Source organism: Lissotriton helveticus, chromosome 9, assembly GCF_964261635.1.
Source record: "Lissotriton helveticus chromosome 9, aLisHel1.1, whole genome shotgun sequence".
Classification (NCBI taxonomy): domain Eukaryota; kingdom Metazoa; phylum Chordata; class Amphibia; order Caudata; family Salamandridae; genus Lissotriton; species Lissotriton helveticus.
The window spans coordinates 555,099,838-555,119,342 of NC_136070.1; positions in this window are offsets into that span (position 1 = coordinate 555,099,838).

A 19,505-nucleotide genomic window follows, 5' to 3' on the forward strand; every position below is an offset into this window, starting at 1 on the left:
GTTAGTATACCGTACACATAATAAACAATTATATTTTTTCTTTTTTATGCTTAACTTATTAAACATATGTGAAAACAAGCATTTGCAATGCAATCGGTCTCACCTTTGGGACCTTATATGTATTCAGCTATGCAGCACATTAGCCTGGGTGCTGAAACATCTACTGTTGTTTGACATGGAGGGAAAGTAAGCACCAAACTGCGTGACATGCATGGTATGGGAGCACATGGAGAGAGATATTGCCTTTCAGTGGTAAATGGTATAGTCCAAAGCTCTGTTTTTAATATAAAAGCAGGGCCTTTGTGGTCATATCACTGAAAATACAAGATTTGAAAAAGATATTATTGTCTACGGGTGCTCGTGGAAGACAATTTCTATGGACTGGAATCTAGAGAATGCTAAAGTGATTCTGGTATGTTACTGACCGTTGCTGGTCGTTTTCTATCAAGACAGTTAAATAGAGGCAGTTGAACAGAAAAAAAAGTCCCTAAGTGAAAGCAGAAAAGTCCTAGGGCTGATATCCAGAGCCCACAAAGAACATACACAAATAAGTATATACTAATGTATATACAAGAAGTCTTGCATGCTCAACCTAAAAAGACTGTGAATATCACTGAGTTATATTGCAAGCATTCGGTGCCTATATATAGTAGGTGGGAAGAAAACAAAGGGTGATTAGGGTTTCTGTGAAATATGGACACACATGCTTTGCTATCAGAAAGCTATACTCTTTGTGATGTTTTGAAATTAATGGGGGAATGGTAGTTACCAAAGTTTAAGGATCCGTTAGGAAAGGAAAGTTGCTTGGCTCTGTACTTCAATCTAAATCAAGAAATCATGTGTACTCCACTTATTAAAACTGATAATTATTTTGTATTTTATTAGTTGCAAAACATACAGTGTTCTGCGTAGGTTAATCGGCTAGGCGTCTTTATTAATTTGAGGATTGTGGTGTATTATATAGTATGGTGTGCAACCCTTCCACGTAATACACTTGTAAAGCTATTTTGGGTCAAGTCAGCCTCATTTGTAAAACCTTTAGCTCAGCCCTGTGTAGCTGTGGGTTTGAACAGTAAGGCTTAAATGACAGAACTAGTGTAAAGAATTTAGAAGCACCAAACAGCGAAATAAGAAAGTAAACAAACATGAAAAAAATCTGAAACCAATTTGAAAAATAGATCATATTTTTATAACTTTTTAGACAACAAGATGAACAAAATCCACCAGAGGGTTCCAGAGGTATAGATTTTTTTTAAAGAAAAGGTAAATCTAGTTAAAAGTGCAAACAAACATTGGTAACTGTAAAGTTTAGCAATTTTTGCAAAGTTTGAAAGAGTTGTGTTCGGCTACTCAGACCCGAGCTGGGAGACCAATTCTGACATGAAAAAGGTCGGGGAGGCAATAAGGAGTATTTCAACAGGTACTAAGAAATAAAGTGAGGAGGGTCACATGGGGGTTGTTTAACGACCACAACATCTCAGACCCCAACATATACTAGAAAAACATGAAGAGATGTATGGTCCAAAAAACTATTTGTGTGTTGTGTTGAGACTAGAAATCCGAGGGTCCATCAAACCACATTAAGAAATGACACTGGGTTGAAAAATTCCCATCAGCCCACCCTTATGGCGGAATATCATCATGTGGGATACAAATCGTGAATCCAGATCTCGCCCAACGCACCTGGTAATGATGCTGAGATGGATTATTGAGGTATTTTTCTAACCACAGTGTATTTCAGATGGTGCCGATGGTGTGCAGTGCTAGTGAAAATAAGGTGAGAGTAAAGTGGAGATAAAATTGGCTTCTGGGACAAAAAATGTGTTTAATAGGTATTGTCCTAGGGTCAAAATTTAAAACAACGCCTGATAGTTTAAAATAATAGCTATACAGTGGCGCAGTACAGTGGGGTCAACATGTTTCAGCTCAAACGGACAAACTGTCCAGCTTTCTTCAGGACCGGATAGTAATAGCGACTGCAATATTAGATATGTGATAACAATAATGCTAGTAATTATGTTATGTTATGTTATGTTATGTTATGTTATGTGGTTTTTATTAGGCGCACAGATGCTCCAGCTAAGGAGCGTCCTGGCGCCCGACAAGGCAGCTACACAACACAACTAAATAAAAACAGCACAGGCAAAATAACTAAGGGAATAAAAATGTTTTCACAGCGCGACGAAAAGAAAGCAAATCGCTCGTAGCGCGAATTGCCGGGGGTAAGGAGTTCCACAAAGCAGCGGCCCGCACTCGAAATGAGCGTCCACCGGCCCTGCCTCGCTTAAAGCGCGGTACCACGGCCAATTCGAGGTCTGCCGATCTTAAGGGTCGTGCTGGGATGTAGTTGGCCATGAGGGTCGTAAGGATCGTTGCCGGGGACCCCTTCAAGATCTTATAGGCGACGCAGAGGACCTTAAACTGAATCCGCTGCGCCACCGGGAGCCAATGCAGCGCTCGTATGGTGCTGGAGGTAGGACAGAATCTTGGAAGGCCTACCACCGCTCTCGCTGCTGCATTCTGGATCCGTTGCAGGCGCCCGATCTCAGCTACGTTCAACCCGGCCAGCAAAGAACTAGCATAATCCAGCCTGGAGATGACGGTAGCTTGGATCATGAGTTGCCGAGTGGGGGCATCGAAGAACTTTAGCACAGGACGGAGCCCACGCAAGATGCCGAAGCAACAAGCAGCCGTGCGTTTAGTGTGGCATGCAAACGTAAGGGAAGGGTCCAACCAGACCCCGAGGTTCTTAAGCTCGGCGACTGGGATGGGAGCAGGACCCAACTCCTCCGGCCACCATCTCTCTCCCCACAGTTCCGGTTGCCTACCAAATACCATCACCTCGGTCTTACTAGCGTTTAGCTGGAGACAATTGAGCGTCATCCAGCTAGCGACCGCCCTCAGTCCTTGTTGAAACCTAGGAGCGTCGACTTCAGCATCCCCGCTGATCGTGACCGCTAGCTGGGTGTCATCGGCATATGACACCATGGTCATACCCCATTGTTTGACAACCTCAGCTAGCGGCCTTACGTACAGATTGAACAGCGTAGGACTCAGCGAGGAGCCTTGGGGGACGCCCAGGTTCAACGGAAGGAATTTTGACTGATAAGGTGGGACGGTCACGCTAAAGGCCCGGTTGGTTAAGAACGACCGGAACCAGTCGAGAGCAGTGCCGGTAAAACCAGCCTCCTCTAAACGCTGCAGAACATATTAACAGACACATTAAATTACTCCTACCAGGAACTTGGATCCCCAATGTTTGCTGGTGGATATTTAATCATTTGTTCTTTCCTATAAAAAGAGAAAGATAGTGCACAACAGCATACAGTAAAAATAGTGTGTGATGGTACCTCGGTGATAAAAAGAACAAAACACAGCAACACAAACAGGGCGAAGAGAAACTCTCAACGCCACTCAGAAGACTCAAGGTCCTCCTGGTCATACCAAATATAAATTAAGACATTATTTGCAATGTATTACTTACCCAGCGTTTTGTGGGAAGTTACCTCACCTCGCCCGGCACCCGCTCGGGAAAAATGAGGCCCCGCTCTGTTAGAGTGGAAATGGAAAAATGAAAAAAGAGACCACCTCAGAGACTCTTCAGAGGTGTATAGATGCATTGCTCCCTCATTTCCATAATCTACTAACAAATACCAGTTGTTCTAAAAAAAGACTGTAACCCAAGCAAACATATATGGCTGTGACTAAGCATGGAGAGACCATGTTAGATAAAGAACCCAATTGGCTCTCATTTAACAAAGAAAAGAAAGAAAATTCATTGATCATGAAAGAGCTAGATCACTGTCTCCAGTAAGCTCTCATATAGAGTGGCCAACACATGACAAGCTCTCATGCAGAGAAACCAAATTCGAAAAGAGACAGAGAGACAAAGACTTTTACATCTCTGAAAACAACAAGATCAATCACAAACATTTATCAAGGAGCCTACCTGTCCGTCGGTGCCTCAAACTAGCGTCCGAGTGGGAGTGACGGTGACTTGCTCTTTTCTCGCGCGTCTATTTAAGCGCTGTTGTGATTGGATAATAAGCTGATTACATGCACCTTCGTCTCCAGGAAGTGTCCTTCTTGAACGGGTGCCGCGAACTGCGCTTAATCAGAAACCCGGACACTTGTCTTGATAGCGCATGCGCAGGTGATGTGTATTGTAGCGCATGCGCAACCGAATAGTTGCTACTCTATCACGCATGCGCATGAAAACAGAAGTTAATCGAGCGCGTGTGGCAGGATGAAGGGAAGTAGATGTGTCTACATTAGATGAACTATCGATTAAAATCGAGTTATGGCCATTACCGCTTGGCCCTAGGCCAGAGTGTAATTCTAATTTGGTTTTATCCGATGGTTGTTTAAAGCAGTAATGCCAAAAGGCGCCCAACACAGCCAAGACTATATTTTGGTGAAACATAATATTTTGGTGAAAAATAATATTTTGGTGAAAAATCATTGGGATATTCGTGTTTTTTGGTCAGGCTGTGCAGCCATATGACAGAACATCTATGTCATATCGCGATGGCATATGGCTATATTGTACAGCATTATTGCTATCCCAGAGTTATTATTTAAGCATGTAAATGCAAAACGCATTGTCTTCGTGTGGGGCTTTTATAATGATGTCCACGGTATATCACCGTTAAGGCCCTGGGTGTCACTTTTGAGATGAAAAATCCATTTCTGTTCCTTAACAAACAGGAACCTTGACACGTCACTGATATAAGGGGGGGTGTAAGGGTGTTCTAAGACCACCCACCTCATGTCCTCTGCTGTGTGTTTAAAGGTTAAGAAATAGTTGGTCAGCCTCGTTGATTGTTTGCGGCACCTGATAGTGCTTTTGTGTTCACCAATCCTCAGTTTAATTTTACGGGTGGTGTATCCGACATATCTTAGGGAACAAGGACAGGTGATCATATAAATGACCTTATCAGTGTTACAATTTGTATGTTTTTTTAGGAGCCACGTCCTACCTGTTCCCAAATCAACTGTGTCCGTTTTGCTCGTCTGAGGGCAAGCACTGCATGACCCACAAGGGTAGTGGCCAGAAACAGGAGGAAGATCCCAAAGGGTCATGGATCTCTCAATGTTTTGTGTCCTAGGTCTCGTGTGGACCAGTGTATCATGCAGGCTAGGTGCTCTTTTGAATGAGAAAAGGGGCAAAGGAATATTGACATCAGTGATGTTTAAAATCCCCCAATGTTTTCGTACAGATTTTTGAATTTTGTTGGACAGTGTGTTAAATGTACTAACCAATGTAAGCCTGTCCAATGGTGGTTTGGGAGGACGTCTATCCACAAGTGCCTCGCGATTATTATTTGAGGCACGTTTCCATGCCTTTTTAACGAGGTGTTTGGGGTATTGACGTTCCTGCAATTGGGCAGAAAGGTTGGTTGCATGTTTGTTAAACAGTTCTTTGGAAGAACAATTCCTCCTGAGTCGGAGGAATTGCCCAACAGGAAGGTTTTCCCTCAAGGAACGAGAATGATGGCTATTGAATAACAAAAGAGAGTTTCTGGCCATGGGTTTAGTGAAAAGTTCACTTTGTAGGCCCCCTGCTTCAGGAAAGATTGACAAATCCAAAAAGGGGAGTCTCTCATGGCTGAATTCAACAGTGAATTTGAGATACTGATTCCGCTCGTTTAGCCATTGATGGAAAGACTGGATCTCAACATGGGAGCCTCGCCACACCACCAGGATATCATCTATGTATCTCTTCCATAGCACCACTTGATGGAGAAATGGGTTGCTATGGTTGAGAACATGATCCCGTTCAAATTGATGTACATAAAGGTTGGCGAGGCTCGGGGCAAAAATACTCCCCATCGATGTCCCGGAGATTTGGAGAAAAAACTGGTCTTCGAATTAGAAAAAATTGTCCATCATGGCTATTTTTGCACATGCCAAAATTAAGTTTACAGGAGTGATGCTGTCAAGATCCTCTGTAGATAAAAGATGTCTTATAGTATCAAGAGTTTCCTGTTGAGGTATACAAGTATAGAGAGACTCAACATCGAAGCTGACTAATAAGTCTGTCTCGACATTGAACTCTACACTTGGTAACAGTCTAAGGACATCGGCTGTGTCCTCCAGGTAAATAGGCATTTTTTTAACAAGGGGTCTGAGAAAAAAGTCAACGAACGTAGAAAGAGGTTCAAGGAGAGAACCAATCCCCGAGATGATGGGGCGTCCTTGACTGGTGACAGAGAATCCTGTTACACCAGGGTTCTACTGCCTACCTAAAATCCACAAAGCCACTAGACCACCACCAGGACGCCCCATCATCTCGGGGATTGGTTCCCTCCTTGAACCTCTTTCTACGTTTGTTGACTTTTTTCTCAGACCCCTTGTTAAAAAAATGCCTACTTACCTGGAGGACACAGCCGATGTCCTTAGACTGTTACCAAGTGTAGAGTTCAATGCCGAAACAGACTTATTAGTCAGCTTCGATGTTGCGTCTCTCTATACTTGTATACCTCAACAGGAAACTCTTGATACTATAAGACATCTTTTATCTACAGAGGATCTTGACAGCATCACTCTTGTAAACTTCATTTTGACATGTGCAAAAATAGCCATGATGGACAATTTTTTCAAATTCGAAGACCGGTTTTTTCTCCAAATCTCCGGGACATCGATGGGGAGTATTTTTGCCCCGAGCCTCGCCAACCTTTATGTACATCAATTTGAACAAGATCATGTTCTCAACCATAGCAACCCATTTCTCCATCAAGTGGTGCTATGGAAGAGATACATAGATGATATCCTGGTGTTGTGGCGAGGCTCCCATGTTGAGATCCAGTCTTTCCATCAATGGCTAAACGAGCGGAATCAGTATCTCAAATTCACTGTTGAATTCAGCCATGAGAGACTCCCCTTTTTGGATTTGTCAATCTTTCCTGAAGCAGGGGGCCTACAAAGTGAACTTTTCACTACACCCATGGCCTGAAACTCTCTTTTGTTATTCAATAGCCATCATCCTCGTTCCTTGAGGGAAAACCTTCCTGTTGGGCAATTCCTCCGACTCAGGAGGAATTGTTCTTCCAAAGAACTGTTTAACAAACATGCAACCAGCCTTTCTGCCCAATTGCAGGAACGTCAATACCCCAAACACCTCGTTAAAAAGGCATGGAAACGTGCCTCAAATAATAATCGCGAGGCACTTGTGGATAGACGTCCTCCCAAACCACCATTGGACAGGCTTACATTTGTTAGTACATTTAACACACTGTCCAACAAAATTCAAAAAACTGTACGAAAACATTGGGGGATTTTAAACATCACTGATGTCAATATTCCTTTGCCCCTTTTCTCATTCAAAAGAGCACCTAGCCTGCGTGATACACTGGTCCACACGAGACCTAGGACACAAAACATTGAGAGATCCATGACCCTTTGGGATCTTCCTCCTGTTTCTGGCCACTACCCTTGTGGGTCATGCAGTGCTTGCCCTCAGACGAGCAAAATGGACACAGTTGATTTGAGAACAGGTAGGACGTGGCTCCTAAAAAACATACAAATTGTAACACTGATAAGGTCATTTATATGATCACCTGTCCTTGTTCCCTAAGATATATCGGATACACCACCCGTAAAATTAAACTGAGGATTGGTGAACACAAAAGCACTATCAGGTGCCGCAAACAATCAACGAGGCTGACCAACCATTTCTTAACCTTTAAACACACAGCAGAGGACATGAGGTGGGTGGTCTTAGAACACCCTTACATCCCCCATCATATCAGTGACGTGTCAAGGTTCCTGTTCGTTAAGGAACAGAAATGGATTTTTCATCTCAAAAGTGACACCAAGGGCCTTAACGATGATATACCGTGGACATCATTATAAAAGCCCCACACGAAGACAATGCGTTTTGCATTTACATGCTTAAATAATACCTCTGGGATAGCAATAATGCTGTACAATATAGCCATATGCCATCGCGATATGACATAGATGTTCTGTCATATGGCTGCACAGCCTGACCAAAAAACACGAATATCCCAATGATTTTTCACCAAAATATTATTTTTCACCAAAATATTATGTTTCACCAAAATATAGTCTTGGCTGTGTTGGGCGCCTTTTGGCATTACTGCTTTAAACAACCATCGGATAAAACCAAATTAGAATTACACTCTGGCCTAGGGCCAAGCGGTAATGGCCATAACTCGATTTTAATCGATAGTTCACCTAATGTAGACACATCTACTTCCCTTCATCTTGCCACACGCGCTCGATTAACTTCTGTTTTCATGCGCATGCGTGGTAGAGTAGCAACTATTCGGTTGCGCATGCACTACAATACACATCACATGGCAATGCGCTATCAAGACAAGTGTCCGGGTTTCTGATTAAGCGCAGTTCGCTGCACCCGTTCAAGAAGGACACTTCCTAGAGACGAAGGTGCACGTAATCAACTTATTATCCAATCACAACAGCGCTTAAATTGACGCGCGAGAAAGGAGCATGTCACCTTCACTCCCACTCGGACGCTGGTTTGAGGCACCGACAGACAGGTAGGCTCCTTGATAAATGTTTGTGATTGATCTTGTTATTTTCAGAGATGTAAAAGTCTTTGTCTCTCTGTCTCTTTTCGAATTTGGTTTCTCTGCATGAGAGCTTGTCATGTGTTGGCCACTCTATATGAGAGCTTACTGGAGACAGTGATCTAGCTCTTTCATGATTAATGCATTTTCTTTCTTTTCTTTGTTAAATGAGAGCCAATTGGGTTCTTTATCTAACATGGTCTCTCCATGCTTAGTCACAGCCATATATGTTTGCTTGGGTTACAGTCTTTTTTTAGAACAACTGGTATTTGTTAGTAGATTATGGAAATGAGGGAGCAATGCATCTGTACACCTCTGAAGAGTCTCTGAGGTGGTCTCTTTTTTCATTTTTCCATTTCCACTCTAAAAGAGCGGGGCCTCATTTTTCCAGAGCGGGTGCCGGGCGAGGTGAGGTAACTTCCCACAAAACGCTGGGTAAGTAATACATTGCAAATAATGTCTTAATTTATATTTGGTATGACCAGGAGGACCTTGAGTCTTCTGAGTGGCGTTGAGAGTTTCTCTTTGCCCTGTTTGTGTTGCTGTGTTTTGTTCTTTTTATCACTGTGATAACATCACACACTATTTTCACTGTATGCTGTTGTGCACTATCTTTCTCTTTTTATAGGAAAGAACAAATGATTAAATATCCACCAGCAAACATTGGGGATCCAAGTTCCTGGTAGGAGTAATTTAATATGTCTGTGCATAATTACTAGCATTATTGTTATCACATATCTAATATTGCAGTCGCTATTACTATCCGGTCCTGAAGAAAGCTGGACAGTTTGTCCGTTTGAGCTGAAACATGTTGACCCCATTGCACTGCGCCACTGTATAGCTATTATTTTAAACTATCAGGCGTTGTTTTAAATTTTGACCCTAGGACAATCCCTATTAAAAAAAAATTTTGTCCCAGGAGCCAATTTTATATCCACTTTACTCTCACCTTATTTTCACTAGCACTGCACACCATCGGCACCATCTGAAATACACTGTGGTTAGAAAAATACCTCAATAATCCATCTCAGCATCATTACCAGGTGCGTTGGGTGAGATCTGGATTCACGATTTGTATCCCACATGATGATATTCCGCCATAAGGGTGGGCTGATGGGAATTTTTCAAGCCAGTGTCATTTTTTAATGTGGTTTGATGGACCCTTGGATTTCTAGTCTCAACACGACACACAAATAGTTTTTTGGACCATACATCTCTTCATGTTTTTCTAGTATTTCAACAGGTACCTGGTTACCAAAGCAGTCTCATGTCCAGTTACACACTTTACATTACGACATTCATAGACTTTAATTAAGTGGTCCCGGTGCTGGTGATGCAGGATGCTGAGTATGCTGAGTGATGCTCAGGGTGCTGTGTGGTCGATGGGAGTGTTCCTGCAATTATTCGCCAGTCCACCCACCCAAGGTGGGGAAAACTTTGCCCACCAGGGTTGGTGTCCCTCAAAGTCCTCTATGAGCCAGTTGAAGGACACCTGAGTCTGAGTCACCAATCTCCGTACAAGGCCAGTCCAGTTGTATCCTTTTGTGTAGGCTGGTGTCCATCTTTGGCAACAAATCTGGACTCAGACAATATTCTCAGGTCCAGCAGACTCGGGTGCAATATTTGGCCATTGAGGATAGGTCTCTCAAGTTGCCTGTTGGCAGTAAGCGGCTATTTGAGGAGTGTGGCTACTGACTTGACGGAGTGGGCTACTTCAGCTTTGCATGGGGGGGTCAGCCAACTGACCCTTGGAGCCTCTTCTTTGGCTTGTGGCTTGGTAGCGATGTTTCCATTAGCCAGGAGCCACAGTCACAGTCTTCTCTTTGCTAACCCAATTTGTGGCAGGTGCAGTCCGCTAGTCAGTGCACCCTCTCTTGCTAGGTTCAAGGGTCAGCAGGGCGGTCCTTCTCTGGGAATGCCTCCAGTTCCATTCGATCAGAGGTTTAGGATGTCAGGGGTGCCATATTTATGCTCAGAAAGTGCCTTGGGGTATGATGCAGTCACGAGAAAATGGGCTACCAGGATCCCTCCAACCATGTGACAACTTCTGGTTATGTGTGGCATCTAGCAATACCAGAGTGCACAATTCTGCCCACTCCCAAGATGTCTGAACCCCTACTTGGATATTAGGAGTCTGGTAGCTCACCCTACAGGTGTAGCTACTGTGACCCACCCGTCCATGGGAACATTGGTTTGGTAACTGGTTTCCCCTCTCTGTTCCTGCAACCAGCCTGTCTACCTGAACAAAGGGGCAGCCCTACATGAGTGTGATCGCTATTTGCCCGCTGAAGCTTGCCTTTTGGGCCAATTCCCTGTTTGACTTCCTGCAAGAGAGAGGTATTACCTTGTGGGAGGCCTCTATTGTTTGTCAGCCTGGGAGTTGTCCACACGACTCCCCAGGAGGGCAAACAGCTGTCTGGTGGCCAGCAACGGTGAAAGGTCACTGGATAAACTGGGCAACGGAGTGGCACTTTTTAAAAGTTGCCTTTACATAACTGTGACATTAAATTTGACTTGGGCATCAACATAGATTTAAGGCCATGATTAATTTGCTACCTTGAATTAGCCATGTTAGCAATCCCATTTATAAGTTAGTCGGACTCAGCTATCAGCTTGTAAGAAAGTATTAGCCAATGGGGGCTACTAACGTTTCCAAAACATAAATGACAATTTGAGAAAGGTTACTGTTAGGACATACTAAAGTATATGTCCTAACTAATATTATATAGAGTTCTCTGCCTTAGGGCTCGATAGGCCTTCCTTAGGGGAGGCTCACATAAAATTGTAAAGGAAGTGGGGGCTTTGCCATTGGTTTACATGGCAAAGTCAATTAGTGGCTGAGCTCAGAAGACTGTTACAGATTACGGATCCAGAACCTGCACAGCACCCACTCATACAAATAATGTGTACTATGGATGAGAACCGTCAACTGATAAAATGGCTGACAAGGGCCCTAGCATATCTATCACAAGATCCCTTAATAAGACTCCGCAGAGGCTGGAAGGAGAATATAGTCCGGGAATGGGCACAAAAGGAGTGGGTTATGGCCCTCATTCACCCATGAAAGGTCTCCTGTCATGCTTGGTTCCCGTACATCCAGCACAACATTCTGCACAGGGCCCACCCCGGTGAGACTCCACAGGATTTTACCAGTATCGGAATCGTCCTGGCCAAGATGTATGTAGTGTGAGGTAGACATGGAACACATTTTCTGGAGTTGCCCGCTGGTTTGGGTTCTCTGGCTAACAGTCATAGACAAGCTTAGTGGAATAATGGGCCGCACAGATCTATATAATATGGCGAGAGCGCGTATTGTGCAGGGGCACTGCAAACCACTTAATTGATTTAGCAATGTTGATGGTCCATAGACTGATTGCCATGCATTAGAAGGCTGGAGTATTGCCCGTGAGTGGGACATTATAATGTGGCAACACTTAAGTAAGGTAGAGCCAAAGCTGTGGCGCTGAGGCGGAAGGAAGCACAAGGGTTATGAAAGAAACTCATTGCGGCAGACTGGGATGGTCTCATGGGCTCCTTACCACCACAGGACATGCAGGACTGTAGTAGTGGTTCGTTGGAGTACCATGTCCCCTTCATGGGTAATGGCCTCCTTGCCCACTTATGAACGTGCAGGAGTTGGGAGGGCAGAGTGTGCAGAGAGGATGTTGATCAGGTACTTGAATATATTGATTAATAGGACTTACAATACCAGTTTGAGGGTTGAGAAGGGCCTAAAAACTGGTAGGAAAATTTTACCCCTCATGAATGTGCTCTGTACGATTAGTGATACCTTGGCCTATTAGAATTGGTTATATGTGCAGAACCTGTCTCTCGTGATGCAACTGGAAATGCATAAAATACTTACAAGGCAGAGGCGGGATTACTGCCTGCATTTATGTGCTTTACTGGCTGGCATGTGCTGGCCTGCATAAGATGGTTAAAAAAATGCATGACAAAGCCGAACTAGCAGCTTTAATTTTGCTCTTCCAGGCTACAGTGGTAGGTGGGAGCAATTTTGTATGTTGTCACACGCAGATGGCACAATCAGTGCTGCAGCCCTGGGTGGACACTCTAACTTACATGCCCTGGGTACCGTTGAAACCATATACTATGGATTTATTAGTGGATCATATTTTTTTTTAATTGGGGGTAGCCAATTCCACAAACATTTTGTAATGTGTTAGAACACTGGTACTGGAGTCTGGTAAGCAGGCCTCAGTGAACTTTCAGAGTCTAAAAACCAGAACCTAGTAGTCCAAAACGAAATGGGGACCTGCAAAAAGCCTGAGTCCTCACAATCAATATTGATATTTATTAAGACTGATAATATTAATGTGGGGCACTTGGTTTAAGATACAATAGGCAACCACAAAACCTTGTTGTAAAGAAAAATTGCTGTACCAACTTCATTGATATACTTTTTTGGCATATGATACATTTAATTTGTATTAGATGTATTTTAATAATACCAGCGATAGGTGCAATGAGAGGTCCAAATGTGTTTATATATGATTCCTGTACAAGTCTCTTAAGAGAAGAAGGAATGGTAGTAGGTTATTATGGTTACTGTAATATTGACAGTACTACATTCCATGAAGTCTCATACCATGCCTGTTAAGGGTGCAAACCAAAGTATTGATTCATTGTATGTCCAAATCCGTAGACATGCTGCTTTTAAGCTTGCCAGTCATGCTGATGAGTACCAAGCTGATAGGGTCACAGGTAAAGTAGACTACCTAGTGTTGCTTGTTGAATGTCACTTGTGTGAGAATTGTAGGCTCTTGTGCATGATGGCCTGAGGGGTGAACCTGACCTGTCACTGTGGTTCTGGAGCTGAGTTGCAAAGGAAACTGAGGTAGACATGCTCACATTTGTCAATAACTTTCTCGAAGTGAGCTCTAGGCCACTTAAATTGAATTTCGACTTATTGGTAGCATCGAAGTTGTAAAGCAATCTTGATTCAATGGCAAAGGCTGAGGAAACTAGTCTGTTAAAGACAGACAGACCACCAAAGCTCTTCAGAGATCTTGGAGGATAGGTAGTTTTATGATACCTTTTCTGATTGAGCCCCACCAGTGGTTAATTTGAAAATAATAAGTGCTGTGGCTCTTGTCAGGAGGCAGCTTTACCAGACCATTTCTCCTGTTAGCGCCGCCTAAAACAGAACCAACTACTAACCATGAAAGAGGGGAGAGGATGTGGCCTAATGGCCATAGATGCTAACTTCGGAATAGGGGAACCAGGTTCGAGTCTCGACATTCAGCCTATCATCCTGTGAATCTGGGCAAATCACTTAATCTCCCCATAAATTAATGTGTCCTTAACTGGTGCTCATGAAAAGCGACGGTGTTGATGATTAAGTGTTGGTGCTGAGCACGGAAACCACTGGCTCAAATTAAGCACTGAGTAGATTGTCTGTCTCTACTCTAAAGGTTCTCCTACCAGTGACAGACGTTCTGAGCTTGGGTCAAAAGTGTTTCCAGATTTGACCTCAGGGTCCTTCTAAATTTGAAGGTGATGAGTTTGTGTTGCAGAAAAATCATTTTGGCTTCATAAACAGATCGATATGTAACGCTGATGCCTTGAAGGAAATACGTATGGCCATTGGGCCCTCTGGAGAGCTTTTAGGACAAAGGATATGTGATCCCCCTGCTGAAGTACGAAGAGTAGGTGTTCCCTCCATTAACCACTTTTTCCAAGATTGCAGAATAATAATCAGGTTTAGATTAAGATGTTAAAGTCACCTTCTTTGGTGTTTGTGGTTTATGGGAAAAGAAATGCTTTAGATATTTATATCACGTAAGAAAATATTATTTTCAATACAATTTAAGCTTTATCATTTTAATCCATAACATTTGCAGTCAGGGCATTATTACACATAAGCTCATCATGCAATTTACAGTTTAGTGCCTTAAATGAAGCGTCTATCTAGCGCGGTTTAGGCATGCGATGTTTCTGCAGCCTGCAAACAACAGGGGGAAGATGTTTAAGACTAGAAATAAATAAGTGTTGTGACAAGTTCTAGCTCAAAGAAAAGGGACAATTGTAGGTATTCTCTTCCACCAGCCTTTGATTTCTCAAAAAGGACAGAAAAAGGCTCTTCCACTGAGCCTGTGAACTCGAATACCCCAACCAGTGACCCTAGTGCAAGCATTCAACCAAAATCGATGTAGTTGCAAATTAATTTGTATAGTGCCGGGGTCTCCAATCTCTTCTACAGTGTGAGCTACTTTTGATTAATGAAAATGATACTGAGCTACTAACAAACAAAACAACTGCGACAGTAGATACCACATCAGACATGGTTATCAGATTATTTTTTATTAAGTTTGCATATCTTGATTCCAACTCATGCAGTTCTAAACTTGGGATACTCAGCTCTTTTGTTCCTGCCAGAGGTATACACACATACAAGGACATTTCGGAGAGCTGTGCTGCGCCAAATTAGGCAGCGCTGCGCTCTGACATTTCCAAAACTCAGGGATACACCGTATTTACAAGAATACTCCGCACCCTTGTGTTTTCTCCAGCACTGGCACTGAAATTAGCTGTTTGGAGCCAACGCAGGCCCCCTTGCACCATAGTAAAAGGGTTCCTGTGATGCAGGGAATGATTGTTCATTTACAGGTAGGTATTCCTTCCTGCACATAAACAATCCATAATGGCGATTTGTAACGTCTATGTGTGCTGCAGAACACATAGAAAAAGCAAAAACGAGGAGGAATAACAGTATTTCACCATTCTAACGCCTGCTAATGCAGGGCATTTGTTCTTGGCACTGCCTCAGATTTACGCATCCATGTAAATCTAGGGCAGCGTCAAAAAGCAAAGGGTGTTGCGGTGGAACACCCACAGCAACACCCATTGCATGCCCCTTTCATGCAACGTAATGCATTTAAAGGGGTTGCATTTACAAGCCGGCATTTAGCTACAAAAACTGGCGTAATGATGCTTTGTAAATATGGAGAAGGGCATAGCGCCACCAGAAAGTCGCTAAAAGTGATGTTCTGGTGATGGTATCCCCTTGAAAATATACCCCATAGTGTGACTAACAGTACCAGGCCCCACTGTAGCAGGTAGCTTTGCTGCATGGCGATTTTCTATGTAGCAGGCTTCATGCTGGCAGTCTCATTGTGTGAGTTTGAGCATGGGACCTTGCTATTGGTTTGGCTGGCTTCTACTTTAAAGGGTCGGCAACTCAGCAGTGATATGCACAAGGTAGCACTGTTAAGCTTCAGACTCTTTGAATCATATACTTGGTTAGACTTCATGTCGAAGAGCTACTTTCCGGCAGCTGGTGAGCTACTGGGAGCTCTTGAGCTACCTGTTGGGGAACCCTATAGTACATCATATCCTATTGTTATGTGAGAAACTACATTATGGGACAGATAGGATGCTATGCCACGGGGAAGTGCTTGGTTGTCAGGGTATGCACTTTCAAAAAGGCCAATATGGTGAGCATTTTGGTGTGGTCAGTGATGATCAGAGTGGCACTCTTATCCTGTCTTGAGTTGCAGCGCTTAACAGTATGAATGTTTAAAGACAAGTGGGAGATTGAGAGTGCACAGTTTACGTTAGGCAGCTGATATGATTTACCATACAGATCACATGACATTCCCTCTTTAAAACTACTGTGGTCTAAGAAGGGAAAGAGCACAGAGAACTCTTGAACTGTGCCAGATCCATGTTTTTTCTATTTTCTAGATCTCTCTTCATGCACCCTTTCTCTCTCATCCTGATGGTGATCTAGTCTTTTTCTTTTGAACTTATCTGCAGCAGCTCAACCACTCCAGAGTTCGGTCTGTCTGCCAGTGCTAGGAGTGAATATTGCTCTACTTTGGCCTGTGTTGAGAAGGAAGCATATGCTATATCAGCTAGATATATTATACAACCCAGTACTATATCTGTTTTATATGGAAAACAATTTGACAGCTGTTATGCTGTATCAAATGTATGTGTAATAGAATCATGCACTGCAGATGCCTTTACTGTGCCTATTCTGTGAGCGAAGCTTGCACTGTTTCTGCTCACCCTGCACTTTTCTCTTATTTAGTGAAGCATGAGAAACACTTTTTAGAATATAAAAGACACAACTATTGTTTTTGTCAATGCTTTTTTAAGGAAGACATTACAGTAGTTCTGGTCTGCTTCTCTTTAAGGATCTAACTAAGCTTAGCTTGTGTTGCAGAGTAAAAAAAAACATTTTCTAAATATTGAGTACCAGGCAATGCAGCCCTTTACTATATATGGTGCATTTGGAAATGTACCTCTTTTTCTGGCTTTGATGACATGACTGTAGAAATGATATGTCAAGATTGCAAAATAACTCCTGGATATAGGTCTTCGGCCTACACTTGTGGGTTTTCACAGTTAGACATTTATCAAAGCCTCTGATTTCAATGACTCACACTTGTAATAAACTATTTTGAAGGCCATTTTAGACATGTCTATAACATTAAACGGTTTGATCCAATGAACACTCTTTAGGACCATTCTGAAAATATACTTTTCCATTCTTTCACATCACAAATCCACTCTCTGGGATACCAAATTAGACAGCAATCTACATTACTGTGATAATGTTTATTAGGCAGGCCAAGCAACACTCCCAAGTGGTTCCTCGTTATTACTGAAGCCTTCTGTTGGACTTGGCCCTTTTTGCAGGGTCATCCCTGAACTTTTGCCTTCCTCCTGTATTTTGTCGACCCGTTTTTGTTGGTTTTATGACTCTGGGCACTTTACCACTGCTGATCAGTGCTAAAGTGCATATGCTCTCCCTATTGTAAATTGTTATATGGATTACTGACTTCATGATTGGCTGACTTGGTTTACATGTCAGACCCTAGTACAGTTCACTGAGTGTGCCCAGGACTTGTAAATCCAAATGCTGCTGGAGGGCTTGCAGCACTGGTTGTGCCACCCACAGAAACAGCCTGTAAAAGTGTGTCTCATGTCTGCCATTGCAGAGCCTGTGTGCAGTCTGGTACTGCCATGCTGACTGGGCAAGTGCACCCACTTGCCTGTCCCTAAACCTTCCCTTTTCGTCATATCAGACACCCCTATGGTAGGCCCAAGGGCAGGGTGCACTGTCAGTTTAAGATAGGGCAAGCCCTGATGTATGTGGCATGTCCTAGTAGTGAATTACAGCCTTTTTCGTTTTTCACTATTGCAAGGCTACCTATTCCCCATAGGCCAAAATGGGCAGTTAGATTATTACATTTTATAATGCTAACTGACTCAGGGAACCAGGTGAGTTTAGTATGCCTGAACTCAGAATGATAAAACACATATTTTAGTGAAGTTGGTTTTAACATTCTGTGTTTGAAAATACCACTTTTAGAAAGTAGGTATTTTCCTGTCTAACCATCCAAGCCTTCCTCTGCTAGGTTGTGTATTCCTTGTCTGGGGTTTATGTGACAGGGGCTGGGGATTCCAGGAGACAGGGTGAGTCAGCACAGGGTTGAATAGAGAGATCTGAATGTAAATGGGTGGGAGGAGTTGCACCTGGGACCTAAATAGGGCTGTGCCTGCCTTCCACGATACCAGCTCCACATCCTGTGGTACGTCTGATGTCCCTGGCTCACACTGTCAAAGGAAAGAAGGAGTCATGTAAACAGAGTGCTCCAGGACTTACCAGAACTGGTTTGGACTAGGCAAAGGCCTCTTTGCCTTCAGAGAACAAAGAGAAACTGTGTATAAAAGCGTGGACCCAGTCCCCAGAATTTTAGATCATTTTTGGACAACAAGAAGAAACCTTTGCTTAGGAGTGGACCCCAAGAGACTGAGGAGAGACCAGTAGCGGTCGGCAGTAGGAGTTACTGCAGGGCGGTGACGTGGGCAGGGGGAGGAGCAGGGGGGGGTAGTAATGTATGGATTACGGAGTTTAACAGGTAAGTAAACATTTAAATAAAGAAAACTAATTTCTTTGCGCATACTGCATCACATTTGGTGATGCAGTGCGCGCAACAAAATTCGTTTTATTTATTTAAATGTTTACTTACCTGTTAAACTCCGTAATCCATACATTACTACCTCCCACCCTGCCCCTCCCCCTGCCCACGTCACCGCCCTGCAGTAACTCCTACTACCGACCACTACTGGGAGAGACTATCTCTATTCTGAAGTGCTGCTTGGGGGATTGGCCTGCAGTGGTTTCCTGACTGCCAAAGGAAGGAGAAAGGAACTTTCTGTGCTTTATTGAACTTGTAAAGGATCTCCAAGGGCTTGAGAGAAGAGCTTGCCTCCTGCTGAAGTCTCAGAGACAACAGACTTCAACCACCAGCTCCCCAAGAGTTCTTTGGAAGTGCCTGCAGCTGTTTTGGGCCTTCTGAGGGACTGTGTGTCGCAAGGAGCTGGAAGCGCGACTCACGAAGAAGAAGCGTGTCGCCATTGCAGCCGCTGCCGTTGTATCACTGAACAAGGATGACGCCGCTGTAGCTGTCACATTGCACCGCATCACAGGAAACGTCTCACAACATCGAAGAAGCGTGTTGCCGTCACAGCCACTGCTGTCGCATCACTGAGCTAGGGTGTCGCCGATGTAGCTGTCGCAGTGCACTGCAGAAGCGCATCGCATCCACGGAGAAGCGTGCCCCCGTCGCAGCCGCTGTTGTCGCATCACTGAACAAGGGTGTCACCGCTGCAGTTGTCGCATCAAGCGGAAGCGTCTCGCATCCTCGGAGAGGAGTGGTGCCGCCAAAGCCGCTGTCGTCGCATCGCTGAACAAGGGTGTCACCGCTGCAGCTGTGGCATCGAGTCGAGACATCTCGCAACATCGGAGGAGTGTGTCACATCAAGAAGAAGACGCCATCTTTGTTTCTTTGCACCGGATCTTCAACGCATCACCGTCTTTGAATTTAAGGAACTACTGCATCCCCATCCCTGCAACACTTTTGTTGTAGAAGCATTACGCATCTTAAGGTATATTGACTCAAAGTGTCGAATTTTAAG